A 9,442-nucleotide genomic window follows, 5' to 3' on the forward strand; every position below is an offset into this window, starting at 1 on the left:
AATTTTCAATTAGGTCCCTATACTTTTTTTCTTTTCAAAATACCAAAACAACCCTTGGCATTTTTTCCCAAAGTTAGAGAACCCTAGCCAACCTAACTTATTCTCTGAAGTTCCTGTTCAATGGCGTTTCTTTTCCGTTGGTTGGTGTCCTCGTCCATCTGCGTCATTGTCCATGGCAGCGTCAGCGTCCGTCGCTTGGTGGTCGTACGTCGCTTCTGGTCTGCTCTGTGCTGCTTTGTGCTATTCATCTATGGCTTTCGTTGCCTTCTCTCGCCATGCCTTGCCGCGCCACGCCGCGCCTTGCTGCCTGAAGTCGATCTGCCAAAACAAATGACGAGTTAAAACTTTTTTTTTTGTTTTTCAAAGTTGATGAAACATGTTTAATCATATGATAAAATTTTTTATATAATAGTTTTTGAGGAGATTACAAAAAAATATAGCATTGGTTGAATGCTTATTTCTTGAATTGATTTTTGAATTTTTTTTATATAATGGTTTAGGGTTACAATATGGACACACACACACACACACGAGTTTTGTTAATTGATGAATTGACACATGAATTAGTTTTGCTGATTATGAATTTTGTTTATTGTTGATTATTGTTTCTATGATGATGCTGGTTTATCAGGGTTCTGTTTTCCTTTTATTTTGTAGTGATGGGGGATTTGGATTTCATTATAGACATACATCATGGTGACAAGTTTCATGATATAGGGCATGGGCTAGAATATTTGGGGGAAAGAGTGTTGGAAGACCTACATTTTGAACTCGATGAATGGAGTTTACAAGAAATATTTCGTGAGCTGAAGAAGTTAGGGAACAAAGGGTATGCTAATATATGGTACTGTGAATCAGGCTGTCAATTAAACTCAAGTCTTATAGAGTTGATGAGTGATGGAGATGCCATGAGAATGGATAAATTATTAGTGTCACAGACTGTTAAGTACTATTTGGTGTATGTTGTTGATGGATGCAGGGAAGGTAATGGTGTTGAGATATCTTCGAATGATAAGGATTATGTACCAACTAAAGCTGAGTATAGTGACAGTGGTTAAATAGAAGTAGAAGTTGAAGGTGAATCAGAGCCATCTAGTGAGGAGGATAGATTTGATGATAGTGCTGATGATGGAGATCACAAGGGTCATTTTGGTTTTGATGTTGAAGATGAAAATGATGGAGAAGGTTCAAATACTTTTGAGGGGTTCCATGGCCCGTTAAATCAAGATGACAATGGTCAAGCTACTGGTATTGATTATGTTGTTCATGATGCTGCTGTTGGTGAGGATGTTGAAGTTAGAGAAATTTCTGACGGTTACGAAACTGAAGATATTGATAGCTATGATGGAGATTCGGATGATATGACTAAGAAGAGAAGATACCCTAAATATAATGAGGCAAAGATGAGCAGGGACTATGAGTTTAAGGTGGGGTTGGAGTTCAAGTCACTCGCTCAGTTTAAGGATGCTATTAGAGAGCATGCTTTGTTGAATGGAAGGGATGTTAGGTATATCAAGAATGATAAGGTTAGATGTAGAGTGGGTTGCAGAGGAAAGAAAGGGAAGTGTAGGTGGATGGCATTTGCATCCAAGGTTAGTGGTTCCGATTGCTTTCGGCCGAAGACCCTGAATGGAAAGCACACTCGTGGATGGAATTATAGTGGTAGGCCTGCATCAAGTAGTTGGGTGTCACAGAAGATTGTTACCATTCAGAACAGTAATTCAGACCATTCAGAACAAATACATGGCTAATATGTCGGTTACAAAGGCTTATTGGGCGAGGAGAAAAGTGAGAGAAGAAGTACATGGCAGGCTATTCTGCAATATGACAAGTTGAGAGATTACTGTACAGAGATTACGAGGATAAATCCCAGATCTACTACTTAGATTGCGGTTAACAGGCCTTCAATTACTCATATTATGGGGACATATATGCTTCTGTTTTACTATTCTTTGGTTGAAATATTTTGTGTTTGATGTGTTAATGGAATAGGTTGTCATAGATAGCATTCATGCTAGTGAATGTGATATATTTTGGGGATATATATGCTGCTGTTTTACTATTTTTTGGTTGAAATATTTTGTCTTGCTGCTGTTTTACTCTTTTTTGGTTGAAATATTTTATGTTTGATGTGTTTAGTGGAATAGGTTGTCATAGATGGCATTCATGCTAGTGAATGTGATATATTTTGGGGATAAATATGCTGCTTTTTTACTGTTTTTTGGTTGAAATATTTTGTGTTTCATGTGTTGATTGGAATAGGTTATCATAGATGGCATTTAAACTAGTGAATGTGATATATTTTGGGGACATATATGCTGTTGTTTTACTATTTTTTTTGTTAAAATATTCTGTGTTTCATGTGTTGCTTGGAATAGGTTGTTATAGATGGCATTTAAGCTAGTAAATGTGATTCATTTTCTGAGAATACATGTTGCTATTTTAATGCTTTAACTTGCTTTAATTTCTATTAACTTGCCACTGGTTTATGTTGCAAATTAGTTGTGTTATACCTGGTTTCAGAGCATGATGATGATGTTGCTATAGCCAACGGAGAAAATGTGGCTGGCCTAAATGGAGCTGCTGCTGCCGTTGACGATGGAGCTGCTGCTGACACTACGGCTGCCACTGAAAGAAGACAAGTAGGAATAGGCAGGGGCAGAAGAAGGGACAGAGAAAGGGGTAGAGGAAGGAATGTTGCTGCATCTTCACAACCACTCTCCATCACACTTGCTGCTGCATCTTCACAACCACTACCTACCACACATGTTGCTACCTCTACTCAACCACCTCCCATTGTTGCTACTTCAGATTCTCAGGCTCCAACCTCCCAGCCTCTCTTACCTGTCGCAGTTGCAGATTCTCAGCAATCACCTAGAGCATATTTTCAGGCTTTACCAAAGACAAAGGTATTTGGTGAGGAAGAGTGTGCGACTCAAGTTAGGAGTGAGGAAGCCAACAGGGCAACCAAGTCTACAAATAAACCTAACTAAAGACTGAAGCATGATTACATTTAGAGTTAGGGTTGTTGGTGTTGCTATTAAATAGTATATATTATGATGAATTGTATAGGATTTATTGTTAGTGTTGTGTCTCTATGGCCAATGTTTATTATGTGGGTAAGACTACTATTTTGATATTTTGTTATAAGGTTTGACCACTTTTAATTATTGCATTTCTTTGACCTTTATTTTGGATTAGGTATGTGGCATACTATATGACCACTTATTTTGTGATATATTGCGGACGTATGGTATAAAGGAACACTTATTTAATAAACTTCTGGGTATGTGGCATGTTATATGGCCACTTATTTTCTGTAATTAGTGGACATATGGTGTAATTTTAAATATTGAACTCCAAAGTTTCCATCAACTATGTTTTATTGTTATACAGACAAAATATATTAATTCAAAATATAATCAAACTAAACATAATTAATAGTAATTGAATTGAAGTTGTAGAATCTTTTACATTATAGTTTCACAACACAGTTAACTTTAAACCCTTGTAAAGTATATTGCAATTAATAAGACTATCAAAAACATAAACAGCATATATTATATTTTGCATTAATTTTTCATGTCTTCTAATCTCCCAACTTGTTCTTGGACAATATCAAACTCATTACATAATCTACCCATACAAGCATTCATTTGTCCAGCTTCAACAATTAATCTTTCTATTTTCACGCTTAGTCTCTCTATCTTCCTTTCTTGTGCATCTAATTTTCTCATTTCAGCCTCCATCTTACCATAATCTTGTGTTCCAACAACTCCAACAGCAGCAGGTACGCTTCTTGTTGCACCACCTTCATCAACCCACTCAAAAAATTTGCATCTTCTATTAGGACAAGAAATAAATCTTCTATTAGGATTCCTTGTTGTTCCAGAAGTTTGAAGAATTAGAGTGTCATTACAAAAACAGTGAACCCTCCTTTCCTTTTCCTTTGACCACCCATTCTTCGAACCGTCATCATCACCAATCCACTTAAAATCATCAAGCCACTCAAAAAAGTTACATTTTGGAATCTTTCCACAAACAACATACATCTTACTATGGTCAGAAACGGCCGATGAATGGCGCACAGTTACTGCATCCCCACAGAAACACATGTGTCTTCTTTCCTTCGGGTTGGAGGTCCTCGAAACATAGCTTCCGAAGAGAGAATAAAAGAGTTTCATTGACTTTGATCCATAGGTTTTTGGAAGAGGAAATCTAGAAAGAACGAAAAATGGAAAAGAAGAGAAATCTTAGAAAAATCAGAAATATGAAGTTCTTATAGGTGCAAGACAGGGGTATACAAGTAATTTCACAATTTACTAACATTTTTTTGACATTTAACGTTAATAGGGACTAAATTGAAAAAAAATTTTAACGTCTAGGGACCCAATTAAAAAGAAAAAAAGTGTAAAGACTTAATTGAAAATTCGGTAAAACTATAGGGACCTATAGAGTAATTAAACCTATTGATTATATAATTTAAATTTGTATCATTTTTCTATAACTTTTTTACATAATTAAAATAAATAAAATATTATTTTTATTTGAAAAGAATTTCAACCGAAACAAAAGTCTTTTCAACATGCCCATCAAAACCCTAACTAGTACCCAATTTCGATTTCTTTAAGCAACATTGTTCAACCGTAGTTACCTCGAGGATGTTTGGTGAATGAAGTATGGGACTTCTAGTCAGCTGTGATCCTCCACCGATTGTGGGGTGGTATCTGCAGTAATAGTAGAGAGACAATATCAAAAATTATTTTATTTTTTGGTTTTTCATAGTAATTATGTATAAGGCAGGATTCGAATTTCTGACATTTGGTTAAGCAGACTAGTGAGTTAATTATTAAACCAATCCAACTTGGTTAAAAGTTACTTTATATAATATAACATTTATAATTTCATATACATAACATTCATAATTACATATCTAAAATTACACAATTATTCTAGCAATAATTATTAAATGTTAAATAAGACAACTTTAAGCTGTTTAAACTGTTTTTTTATTGTATCCCAAATATTATTAAGTATCTGCAATGAATTTTGACGATCAAGTCAGCAAGGGATTCAAAAAAGTATCATGATTAAGATTAGATAGCATATCAAGGGTGAAGTTTTTTCAGCAATTACTTATAGTGCTTCCTAGCTCTATTTTAAGAGTGCATCCTTAACTCATCCGAGCCTATTCTAGTGGGATATAGTTCAAATTCTATTGTGTTGCCGTACCTAGACCATGACATCTCCATGACATCTCCTATGTATTGTGTTTCCGTATTTCAACTTTAAAGAAGAACACTAAATACATATATTTTGTGTGTATATGTGTACCATCGTGTCTATCAAAATCCATGTCTCAGCAAACAAATAGTAAATATATACCACCATGTCTAATAATTAGTTTTCATGTCTCAACAAACAAATCCCACCATAATAATTATGAAACTTTAATGACAACAATTAAAATATGCCGCTAAATTAAGGTTACATTTTTTTTTACTATTTTACCACACTTAAATTTAAAGAAAATAATAACTAAAAAATATAATCTTAATTAAATATTGCCAAAGTTGTATTATCACCATAACTGTTATAATCATATTTGATATATTAATACCTCATGTAAAAATGATTTACAAGTATTATTGCAAAATTACGAATACCTAAAAAATAATTGCACAATAAATATAATATATAGAGAAATTTTAGAAAATTCATTGCAAAAAATATTTTTTATTTTTAGTCAATTTTTCTGTTTTAAATAAATTTAAAAAAATTTATATACTAATTATTTAGGTGTATATTTTAAGAAATCAAAATTATCATAAAAATATATTATTTTATTCTCATAATTAATGATTCTTAAGTCAGCGATATAATTTTATATAATAACCTTTATTAACTCATTATTGATTTAGTCTTTTAGAAGCATATTTTAAAGACACTAAATAATCATAATGAGTTCATTTTTAGTGATTTCAAAAAATATTTTCTTTCCTTGATAAAAATTATATATAATTCTATTGTATAAATAGTAATATTATATTTAACAAAGACAATTTTTGATTCAACAGCATACTATATATATAATTATTTGTCCAGATTTAGCTTTGTTTTTTATTTTTTGGAAATAATACTCAACGTGGTCTTTAAATTTGTAGGTAAACCTCAATTTAGTCTCTAAAATTTTAATTTAGTCCCTAAATTTTGCGAACGTAACTCATATTAGTTCCAGAAATAATTTTTGACTCACAGACGTTAACGGTACGCTGACGTAGACAGTCGGATGCTACGCTTGACTATGTAAACAACTTTAGTTTGTTTTTAACACTTAAATAGCCAAAAAACAACATTGTAAGTAGTGTTTATTTAGACTTTTCCTCCCAAAACAAGTGATGCAATGTCGTTTTTGGATATTTGACCGCTAAAACCAAAACTGCATATTTTACAGGTTTCAACGTGGTATTTGGCCGTCTATGTTAGCGTTCTATTAATGTTTTTATGTAAAAAATTGTCCTAAAGACTAATATGAGTAGGACTAAATATAAGCAATTAAAATTTTAGGGACTAAATTAAAGTTAGCATACAAGTTTAGGGACCAAATTGAGTATTAACTCTCTTTTTTATTTAAAATAAACATGTTCATATGCTCACTCCCCGACTAGCTAGTTGCCATATCCAAATGGACCCAAGTTTGATAAGACTTGGGAAACAAGTTACGAATCCTTCCACCACTACTTCAATTATTGGCATGAAGAAGGTAACCAAGTCACTTTGCATTAACTTCTCAAATAGTGAGGGAATAACGATCTACTATCAACTGGAAAATTTTCTCATCCATGATCAAGTTACCTCTATTCTATAAAATATCTAACACTTCAGCTAATGTTTATCAAGTTTTAATTACAATTAGAACCGGCTAAAAATTCTTGCTAACTTAAGCACTCATCCAGTCCCAACAGCACCTTCTCTGTAGGGGTGGCAACATGTACCATATTCGCGGGTATCCAACCCTACCCGACCTGACCAACCCGTACCTTATATACGTATACGTATTGTTATATAAAATTATGTTTGAAGTGAGGGTTGAACAAAGACTTTTATCTTAGTGTAAAAGACTTCTAACCACTAAACTAATAAGGATTTTTTATTTAAATTAAATAATTATATAATTTACAAAAATATATTAAATGTAGAATAATTACTTAAATACACAACCTACCACATCTCAGATATTGTGAAGAAAACTCAAATATGGATGTATCCTGGGTACTGGACCCTGGGCTATGACGCAATAAAAATTTGACGTATCATGGGTGCTCCCGAAATACGTTTCGCATGGAGAAACGGGTACTGAACATTCGAGATGCGTTCAAAAACTGATCAAGATCTTAGTATCCGAGATAAGGTCAAAGGCTGAAATTAGGTCACAGCACCCGAGATATAGTCAGGTACAAATTAAGGCCACAGTACCTAAGAGACGGTATTATGGTTTAGGTGTCTCTGCACCCTAGATATCTTGGAGAAAATCTCTATATATATTCTCACACCCTCAACCATACCCTCACAATCCATTCTTTTCTCTCTTCTCTCTCTCTCTTTATCCTTCAACTTTGTTCTCATGGATAATAATTAGTTCTTTTTTATTGTAATTTATCCCAGTGGAATAGTAAGAAACAGTGACAAAGAAGTGATTTTTGAGTCTAATTCAACTGTGATGTTGAGTACTAACCATGTTGATACCCTACATGCACTAAAGACTGTCATACTGAGCAACATGGGGGAATAAGTTCCAAGGAGGTTGGGCGGGTTGCATATCTAAGCGGTAGATTGATCAACAAGTTATTCTAGTTTAAAGGTGATCAGCATGTGGGTCTCAGGCTTCTACCACATGACAAATGTAGAGATCAAGAAATTGTCAAACATAAAATCTCTCAACTCTACTGTATGTCCAAATCCAGCCTCTCTGATATAAGGTAATAGAATGTCCAGCAGGAAAACACCTAAGGTCACACGGCGTGGCAACAGCAACCGAATGCAATAGTCGTAATATTTACTCTCGCAAATTAATCTCGTCTAAACCATTATATAAGTTTAATAATTATTAAATGTTATAAACCTAGTAGACAGGGACGGACATAAGGGGGGGCGAGTGGCGGCCTCGGCCCCTCCAACTTTTTTTAATAGTAATAAGTTATTATGTATAATTTATTTTTTTAAAAATATTTAATATTTTGTCTAATATAAATAAAAGTTCAGTCTAATTTAAATATTAATAATTTTTAATATCTAAAAAATAAGTAACAATATTAAAAAAATCTGAAAAAGATATTATTACTAATATTTTTTAACTAAATAAAAATTTTTAAATTTCATAAAATGAATTCTTTTTCTTCTTGTGGCCGTTTTTTTTATTCGTTTGGTATTAATTCTCTTTGTTTCAACTGCTACAATTAAGAGATCTTTTTCAACTATGAATATTGTGAAAAATAACTTAAAAACAAAATAAAAGATGAATTTCTTGCTAATTGTCTTTTAATTATATTGAAAATAAAATTGTTGAAAATTTTGACACAAATTCTATTATCGGTGAATTTTATGATACGAAGAATCGACCACTTCGTTAGTAAAAAGTATACACATATTTTTTTTACTTTAAAATATATTCTCTATCCGTATATTTTTATAATACATCTTATATTATATAATTTTTTTACATAATTTTTAATATTATATGTGTTATTGGCCCCCCATAATATCATTTCTGGATCCGTCCCTACTAGTAGATAAATATCGTTAGTAAAATATTATGTTTTATACAACATTAATATTCATTACTAATATTCAAAGTATTAAATAAAAAAGAAACATGAAACCACATTTAAAAAATAAATCATTCATGTTGCACTATTCTAACTTAACTGGTAGTCTTCTAGATGATATCAATCCAACTATAGGTTTTAGCAAAAAAAAATGTGATCTAACAACTATTTTATTTGAATAATATATTTATTTAATTTAACTAATATATTATTTTACATTTAACCATTATATTATCTAAGTTAAATTAAAATTATTTCTAAAAATATTAAAACCTACTCTACCTATCTAAGTTAATAGAACTTCTAACTAACAAACTCAAAATACTTAACATATTAACTAAATTAATAAAGCCTAACTACATGAACTAATTATTTACTGAAAATAAAAGAGTTAAAAAAAAAAACCTAACCTTAAAATCCAAAGCTTTAGCTATGTGCCAAATCGCAGTCGGTTGATGTCTCCATTGCGATCATATTGTCGGGGGGGCCATCTGTACTTCAGAAACTCAAACTAAAGGTGTTACAAAATTTTTCAAAACTCTTCAAATACATGAGAATCTCTGCTGCAACCAATATATAAGTCTTTGACTATATCTTGGGTGTTGTGATCCAGTTTC

The sequence above is a fragment of the Arachis hypogaea genome, chromosome 12 (genome assembly GCF_003086295.3).
Source record: "Arachis hypogaea cultivar Tifrunner chromosome 12, arahy.Tifrunner.gnm2.J5K5, whole genome shotgun sequence".
Lineage (NCBI taxonomy): Eukaryota > Viridiplantae > Streptophyta > Magnoliopsida > Fabales > Fabaceae > Arachis > Arachis hypogaea.